This window comes from Pagrus major, chromosome 5, assembly GCF_040436345.1.
Source record: "Pagrus major chromosome 5, Pma_NU_1.0".
In the NCBI taxonomy this organism is placed as follows: Eukaryota; Metazoa; Chordata; class Actinopteri; order Spariformes; family Sparidae; genus Pagrus; species Pagrus major.
In genome coordinates this window covers 40,101,418-40,110,323 of record NC_133219.1, presented here as the reverse complement: position 1 = coordinate 40,110,323, position 8,906 = coordinate 40,101,418, and the positions used below count along the sequence as shown (strand labels likewise).

At 38.2% G+C, this 8,906-nt stretch overlaps 1 pseudogene; it reads right to left on the bottom strand.

Annotated features, from left to right (window-relative positions):
• Positions 1-528: 528 nt before the first annotated feature.
• On the bottom strand, positions 529-2,386 carry LOC140996487 (potassium voltage-gated channel subfamily V member 2 pseudogene; annotated as a pseudogene).
• Between the last annotated feature and the right edge of the window lie 6,520 nt (positions 2,387-8,906).

Genomic DNA, 8,906 nt, shown 5'->3' with positions numbered 1-8,906 from the left:
CTGACTGATTCAAAAAGACTATTTACACCCTTTGCATAGTCAAGCTTGTGCATCCACTTCAGATGGGGTGCATGCTAACGCTTTTAGCTTAGCAGCTACAGTGAAGATTTCAGCTTCATAAACATCTTTTCAATTCAATTTGGGATCCCGGGCTTCTTTTGGATTATGCTGGACGAGCTGTATGGAACCATTTTATGTTTGTTCTTTTGGTTATGTTTTTACATTTTAAAATCCAGCTTCTTCAGTTGTTTGGGAGAAGCTCCAGATCTAGACAACAATTCCTGGACTACAATCTTTCTATTCACATGAACGTGAGTAGACAGTGACTGAACTTTCTTTTTTGTGAACTGTTGCTTTAAAGGTCCAATTTGTAAGAAAGCTAATTTTTGAGTCTCAGTCCTACTTTTTAAATACTGGCACTTTGGGACGGCGGCCAGCCCGACCTACAATCCCAAACATCAGTATTTGACAAGTTGGGAATTGTTACAAATAGGATCTTTAAGAACCTTTCACCTGTGTTGTCACTCCCTCCTGGTCCTTTAGACTTTAAATAGATGTACTTACAGCTGCCCACCACCATGCATGAGGGATGCTGGTGAAGTTTGTCTGCGGCATGTCGTGCTCCACAGTGTAAACCATGGCAGAGAAGCTGAAGATGCCCATGGCGATGAAGAGGAAGAGGCAGCCCACTTGCTGGTAGCACTGACGCAGAGTGAAGCCAAATGCTCGCAGACCTGTGGAGTGTCGGGCCAGCTTCAAGATCCGAAAGATTCGCATCAGTCTCATGATCCGCAGCACTTGGCCGAGCTTCCCCACCTGCCCCACCGCCTGCATGTCGGCCTCGTGCTTCATGTAGTTCTCCTCGTTGTCGAAGAACTCCAGGATGGCCTGCAGGTATTGAGGCAGGATGGCGATCAGGTCCACGGTGTTGAGCACGCTCCTGCTGAAGGCTTTGAGGTCAGGCGTGGACACCAGGCGGAGCAGGAACTCCATGGTGAAGAAGGCGATGCACATGGACTCCACGTATTCCCAGTATGTCTTACCACTGAGTTGACCTGTGGCAGTTCTGTACTGCATCTCCTCCACCGTGTTGAGAGTCATGGCCACCAGGGAGATCAGGACAAACACACTGGAGGCCAACGCCATTAGCTTGGCCTTGATGGACGAAAACGGCTTCTCCATCAAGTTCCAGATTGCTCGGCGCTTCTGGCCCATGAACATGTCATGAAAGAGCTCTTCGTTCTCCTCAATTTCCACCTCCGCCTCCAGCTCCCTCTGGATCTTCAGCTGCTCGTTCAGCTCATCCTGCCTCTCCTCGAAGGAGATGCGGCAGCAGCGGTGGGTGTTCTTGATCCTCACGCCCCAGTAGTTGATCTCCTCCAGGAAGTTGCGGGGACACAACTCGTCCTTGATCCAGAGCACTCCGGTCCTGTAGAAGTTGAAAATACTGTGGAAAACGTCCGGGTCCCTGTCGAAGAAGTACTCGTTGTTGATCACAGTGTAGTCATCGCACAGGTCCAGCTTCATGTTGTGGTCTGTGTAGGTGGCCAGTCGTCCTATCCTGGTCTTTGGATACTTTGCAGCCGTCTTGTAGGCTATCTGATATGGCTTCCCTCCGACATTGATGTTGATCATGTAGTTCTTCTTGGGTGAGGTCTGTCTGGAGTAGCCACACGGAGCGCCATCATCCCCTTCATCCTCATACTCGGCATAGATGTCGTAGATGTCTCTGCTCAGCTCCTGCATGGAGTTCCATGTCTTCACGCAGCTTTCTTTGGCGAGTGGATAAGCGATCTCCGAGGGTCTTCGATTAATGTCCGAATCTGTGACTTTGTAGTTGGAGAACAGACTCTGCCTCCTGTTCCAGAAGTTTGCCACCTTGCTGGAGGTCCCCATGTCCATCCCCCCCCCAGACTACACAGCAGACAGAGCACTCAGACCAGCCGGCATTACTGCTGTCTAATACCCCTTTACCTAAGCATGGAGGACATGAGCAGGATGCCTCATGGCCCCATTAATGTTGCTGACTGAGAGGATCCGCGTGCTTACAGGACATCTAAATACTATTATCCCCTGCTGAGCTGCCTGGCTCACATGACGTTGGCTGTGTGGCACATCTCACCACATGCCCATCATGACTGCACCCTCTTTTTAGTTTTTAAATATTTTATGATATGAGCATAAAGTTCCTGCAGCTGATTTGGGTGATTTAAAGAAAATAATAAGCAACAATCAGTGCTGTTTACCTTACTTTTATTTATGAAAGCATAAGCACTGTGCTATGCATTAATCTTTATGAAATCCCCACAGATTACTCAAGGAAGTCACATTGGAAGGCTACGATTGGAAAGTACCATCCATGTGTCTTGTTTCTTTCTCGTTCATTGAGGGAAAATAAAACTCTTCATTCTGATTTTCTTTGCAGATAAATTACAAGAATCCTTCACATTTTTTTATTTTTGGTGAAGTGTCTTTTTCAAATTTACAATGAATTGTTTATGATGTTTGTTTTTATGCAATGCTTGATTTAAGACTCCCGTACTGAAGGGGAACAAAGGAAGGCTGGTGGATGCATAATAAAAGAGGATAAAGGCTTTAAGCATTAGCCTACTTCCTGATTGGGAGGGGTGCAGGTGTCTTCAGGACCTGAAGTGAGTCGAGGCAGCGGACTCTAAGAAACCACCATTTCATTTTTATTGAAACATCAATAAAGTTGTGACATTACCTGAACAAATACGCGGTGGTGATTCAACTCAAAACAAGAATCTAACATAACTTTTCTTGCAGATCGAATCTTCTTCTTGGACATTAGATTATTGTCCTGCTGATTAACAGAAGGTGTTTTGTGAAGCAACAGGCTGATGATGTTATGAACTACACACACACACATGAACCTCATTATTATTTACATTCCTGGTGCCAGCCACCGATGACTCGTTAAAACAATTAAGGTTTTAAGCTGTTAAAGAATTGACATTTAAATAGAGCAGCCAGACTTAAGCTAGTCTCGTTAGTGTAGTGTGTCTAAAGAACCAGAGATAAACTGGATTTGTCATGCAAACCACCGAGGTCACACCAGAACCAGGAGGCCGCGGTGAGAAGAGGAAATGTTCATCTTTATTAGATATGATAAACTAAATCATGTACAGTATTTGTAACGGTTTGTGCTGCTAATTTGTCTTTTAAATGAAACTATGTAACGTTAGCTGACTTTAGATGTTGTGACATTATTGTGTCAGTATTCTGTTTTATTTATTAATTGTTTTTCCATCTTAAGTTTTTATTGAGTTTTTATGACAATGAACAGAACAGAACGTCTTCATCATTAACAACAACAACAACAATAATAATAATAATAATAGTGATAATAAAAATAATAAGAAGAAAAATAGGAAGAAGAAGAAGCATAGTGATAATAACGGTAGTACATTAAGGTTTCACAAACAACTAAAAACAAAGCAAAAAACAAACAAAGACAAAATGAACAAACACACAAAGATAAAATAAAATTGATTTAAAAAAATATTAAGAAAAAGAAGCTGTCTGTAAAAGTTTCAGTAGTCTTACAAAAACAATTTTCCAGTTAAGTATTTTACTTTTCCATAACACATTTTCATGAACAATTTCCAGCTGCTGTTCCTGTTTTAAAGTATTTACATGAAGTCAGTTTTATTTTTCACACTCATTAACACAAAACACATGAAGGAAATATATGAAATATGTGTGAGGGTGTGGTCGAAGCCTGCCATCGTTTAAATGACAACCAGGCCCAAAAGACGTACAAATAATAAAATACAAACATAAAAATTCATCAATACATTTGAAATATTAGTGTTCAAAAGTGTCTTTATGACTCTTTTCTATTTGTGCTTTATTTAACATGTCAACTGAATATGTCAGTGGTTTTAAAGTCACGTTGTTCTGCTTTAGATGCTGTAACTCCTTAAAATATAATGAAATATTGTCACAGTGGATCATTCTTTATTTTTACAGACAACTTTCTATGACGACCACATCTATAGTGTGTTTTGAGGGCATTCATAGTGAATTGTAATGTGTTCGTGATGCTTTCTGACTTCATTTATAAACACACGATACATTCTGATGCACTTAAATCATAAAACATTATAGATGTGACTTAAAATGAATCCAGTGATCAGGCACGGGTGATAACTTAACTTACTAAATGGACGATCATATCACAGTATGAGACCTCACAGATGACTGCTGAGGTGAGTGTAGGTGGTCATTCTGTTTATTAAACCCCATCAGCCAACTTCTAGTTAATAACTGGTCAGGAACCCTCCAGTTATTATTATTATTATTTCTATTCAACATGTTTCCTCATTGATCCGGTCAGAGTGGAGGCAGGAGAACAAAACAAAAGCATTAATGGATCTCTCTCCATACGTGGTAGGATTAATATCATCTGCTCTCGTGGTCTCTACGCTTTTTCTTGTCCGTCTCTATTGTCCACAAGATTTACGGATCAAATGCCGTCGTTTCAAAGCTGCTTAGTAGACAAGAATGTAGGTTTTAATCCCTCGTGTAGGTTTATAAAGCCTCCCGTCACATTTACATTGTTTACACCTACACACAGACTGTTCAGCGACTGTGAGGAGACGCTGGACGTCCTCAAGTTTGTTTTAAGATGTAACTTTACTCCACGAAGACTCAAAACTTTGTCCCAGTTTACACATCAACCTCCTCCAGGTACGATCAGGCACTTCTTTCAGCTGATGATACATTTGAGTTATAACAGATTGAAATCACCACCAGCATGAGTATTTATAGCATGTAACTAAGTACATTTACTCAAGTAAAGTTTTGAGGATCTTGTGTTTTACTTGAGTATTTTATATTTTCTGCTACTTTGTACTTCCACTCCACATTTTGGAGACAAACATTGTACTTTTTGCTCCACTACATTTATTTGATAACTTTAGTTACTAGTTACTCTTCAGATTACATGCTGCATCAGAGCCAAATCATTTTTTATTGATTTATTTTATTCAAACATTGATTCTGATCATCAGGAAAATGCTGAACGTCAAATCTGACAATCGGTCGACCCGTACTTTAATTTTACTTGTACTTTTGATACTTAAATACATTTAATATCAGATCATTTCAGACTTTTTTTTACTCGAGTACTCTTAATATGAGTTACTTTAACTTTACCAAAGTAACATTTGAGCACCATATCTTTACTTTTACTTAAGTATGATGTTTGGGTACTTTATATAAATATAATGGAAATATAAAGTAGCAAAAAATGGAAATACTCTACTCTCACTAAATTGAAGTACAGTACTTGAGTAAATGTACTTAGTTACATCCCATCACTGGGTAATGTTACAGCTGGTTGAGGTGGAGCTCATTTTAAATACTTTTGTGCAGTTAAATCTAAAACACAGCATCATATTTTATACACTGATCTCATGTTTCTGTGTAAACTCTACATCTGTAGAGTAACTAGTAACTAAAGTAATCAGATACATGTAGTGGAGTAAAAAAGTACAATGTTTGTCTCTAAAATGTCATGAAGTGGAAGTAAAAAGTAACAGAAAATATTCTTGTACTTCAGTGCAGTACTTGAGAAAACGTACTATACTTAAGTATAATTCTGAGGTACTTGTACTTTACTTGAGTGTTTCCATTCTGTACTTCCACTTCACTACATTTTGGAGGAAAATACTGTATTTTTTACTCCCCTACATTTATTTGATTACTTTAGTCACAAGTTACTTTACAGATTACATGCTGCATCAGAGCAAAACATTTTTAAATTACATTTTCAACCTACCGAGCAACAAACAGGCCGGAGTGAAAACAGCCTCCCTGGTGGAGGCAAGAATAGACACCTGATGACACATCCGACCTGTGAGGAGATTATTTGTGTCTGTTTACTCGTCCCGACCGTTCAGGAGCTCAGTGTGACGCCGTGTGTGGCTGAGAGTGAGATTCAGATGTGTATTAACCTTCAAACAGCTGATTAAAAATCATCTCAAAGACCACATCTAGTACAAAACATGCTGACTGGACAGAAAATAACTGACTTGAGACTCGACTCAGACGTTTGACTTGACTTGAGTATTGATGACTTGAATGACTCGTCTGTGTTTAAAATGTGTTTTTGTTGCTGGCTGTGAGTTTCTTTATTTACACTTTGACATTTCATCTGTGAACAAGTAGACACACAGAAAACAACAAGAGTTAACGAACAGACGACAACCACAACAGAAACAACAACAGAGTACAGGACGTGAACACACAGAGCGGCGCCTCACGAATATAAATTATTCAGCTCATTATCAGATTCAGTGATGAAATGTTTTTCCACATTTGATCCCAGTTCGTACCAGAATTATATTTTTGCTGTTTAAAAGTGAGAGGAGGGATTTTTCTTTTCTTTTTTTATTGAGAAGAAACTGTGAAGTTATTTGTTTTGTTATTGTTTGATGACATTTTATTTCACTGGATATCAATAATTATAAATCAAAATTCACTTCATTGTCATGCTGTTTGAAAAGGTTAGATTAATTGGCCAATAATATAATTAATTATGAGACAAATATTAATACTTTGTCTTCTGTCTTTATCAAGATACTGCAGGTTAAACTGGTCACGGCTGGAAAAAAAAATGACTTCACTTGGGATTTTATTTGTTTGAACTAAAGACTTGTCTCGTAAATACATTTAAATGTGTTGCTGTGTATCTAAATATTAGGTCAGTCTGTTCACAGCTTTGATTTCAGGTTGTTAAATGTGTCACATCAGCATTTTGTGAGACATCAGTGGACATGTGTTTGTGTGTGTTTAATGTGTAGTTGTGTAGCGTGTGGTGTCTGCTCTCTCCAGCAGAGGGTGACATCACAGTGATCATCAGACAAACTGTCCTGTTGAGCCTCCAAACTGAAACTGTGTTCAGTCTGACTCTGTCGAGGTCGGTCCGAGTTGTAAACTACAGTTTGCAGTAAAAGCAAAGCAAAGTTTGTAGAAAATTACCAAGAAATCTTCAAAATTACCCCAAAATCACCACATGAATTACCTCAAAATGTATTAAAATGACCCCAACATGATTTAATAATAGTTTTCTATTTTCAAACAAGCAGTTAATAAAATAAAAAAAATAGTTTGTCATTTTTTAAACCATTTACATTTTCACCAATTTAACAATCAATAATCTCTCTCTGTCTACCTCTCTAACACACACACACACACACACACACATACACAGATATTATACACAGGCACTTAAAAAATAACATTTTTCCTGTTAATAATTCATTTACTAATCTATTGTCATCTCAAAATGTGTGACATTTAGCTTGACATGTGTGAAGACATTGTTATTAGGCCTCGATAGGTAATTAAGAAATGAAACTTTTTTAATGATTTCAGATTTGAACACTACATCGTGATGTGGAGCACAAACACAAAACAAAACCATAATACAGTCGTAAACAACCAGAACAGACTCTCAGCACAGGCCAAGTTATTTAAAGAAAGGAAACACATTAATTAAAAATGCTCCTAGTTTATTTACAATCTTTGGTTTATCAGTCTGCAGTTACAACAGAAGTTTAAACATTGACGGATGACTAACAAAGGGTTTTGGCAAATATTTCTTTCTATTATCAACGATTTTTGAGTTTTTACACTCAAATAAAACATGATATTCGTCCACCAGGCAATTATTATTACATCATGAACAAAATCTTTTATTCCTGTCCAGACCTTCCTGTTGTTTTAGAAACTCTGAGATTACAGCCCGGGCGTGCTGCAATTTCTCACAAAGCAAATACTTTTCAAACCTGAACTCCTCTTACAATTCACATTATAGATCACATGTTGACATACGCTGGAGTTCATGATGCCACTTCTGCAGAAACTGATCTTTAATCGTCTGCTCGACTGCAAAATTCAGCCATTTAATATAATTATCACATCTCTGAGCCACCTTCACATTCATCATGGAGATTAGTAGCTTGATTGTAACTGTTGGTTATCTGCAATTTATGGTGATTGTAAAAAAAAAAAGAGACACTTTGGAAAATTGTTTCAAACTTGGACTGAGCTGCTGAATTATAGAAATAAGTGAGAATGAGCTGCAGAAGTCAGACAGGAACCAGTTGGGAGTTTTCCAGAAGAAATGATTAGTTATTTATTTTCTGCTGGTTGGAAAATAGCAGAATATTATTATGAGATCATTTTGGGTAATATTCAATACATTTTGAGATATTGTTGTGGTAACTTGGGGGTAATTTCAAAGACATTTTAAATGTGTAACTTTCTTATTACCACCAGCCTGCCTAACATTAATTTGTGGATCAAAAGCCAGATAAACTTACAGGTTTGTGGTCCTACAAACATCTTTTTCTCTTTTTTGTTTTTAAATTGTAGGAAGTTTAGTGCTTCAGTGCAGATTTAAATCAAAGTTCACAGTGGAGCAGACACATCAGGGCCTGACCACACTGAGAGCTGCGTCAAGTTACAGTTCAACCACAATCAGACCAGAGAATACGCAACAATAAAAGCGTCATGTCCATCAGAAAGACTAATCATATTAAGATAAACAGGATTGAACACGTAGTGAAACTTATGTAAATAAATGTGACATTTAAGGTGATTTATTCTGCAGGTATCTCTATTTATTGGCTGCAGGATAAACTCCCTCCAACATATGTGATTATTGTGTTTGTGAGTGTCTTCTACATTTCTACACTCATGTTAAAACAAAGGAGTGTGTTTGTGGGAAAAAGAAAGACAGAAATAAATAAACATGCTTTTGTAATTTATGGATTCCTCAGATCCACTATCACGACGTCTTATTTTGAAAATCCCAACCGGACGCTGTTTTCGCCGCTAGCATCATCTGCTGAGAAAACGCTGTTTTTAAAGGG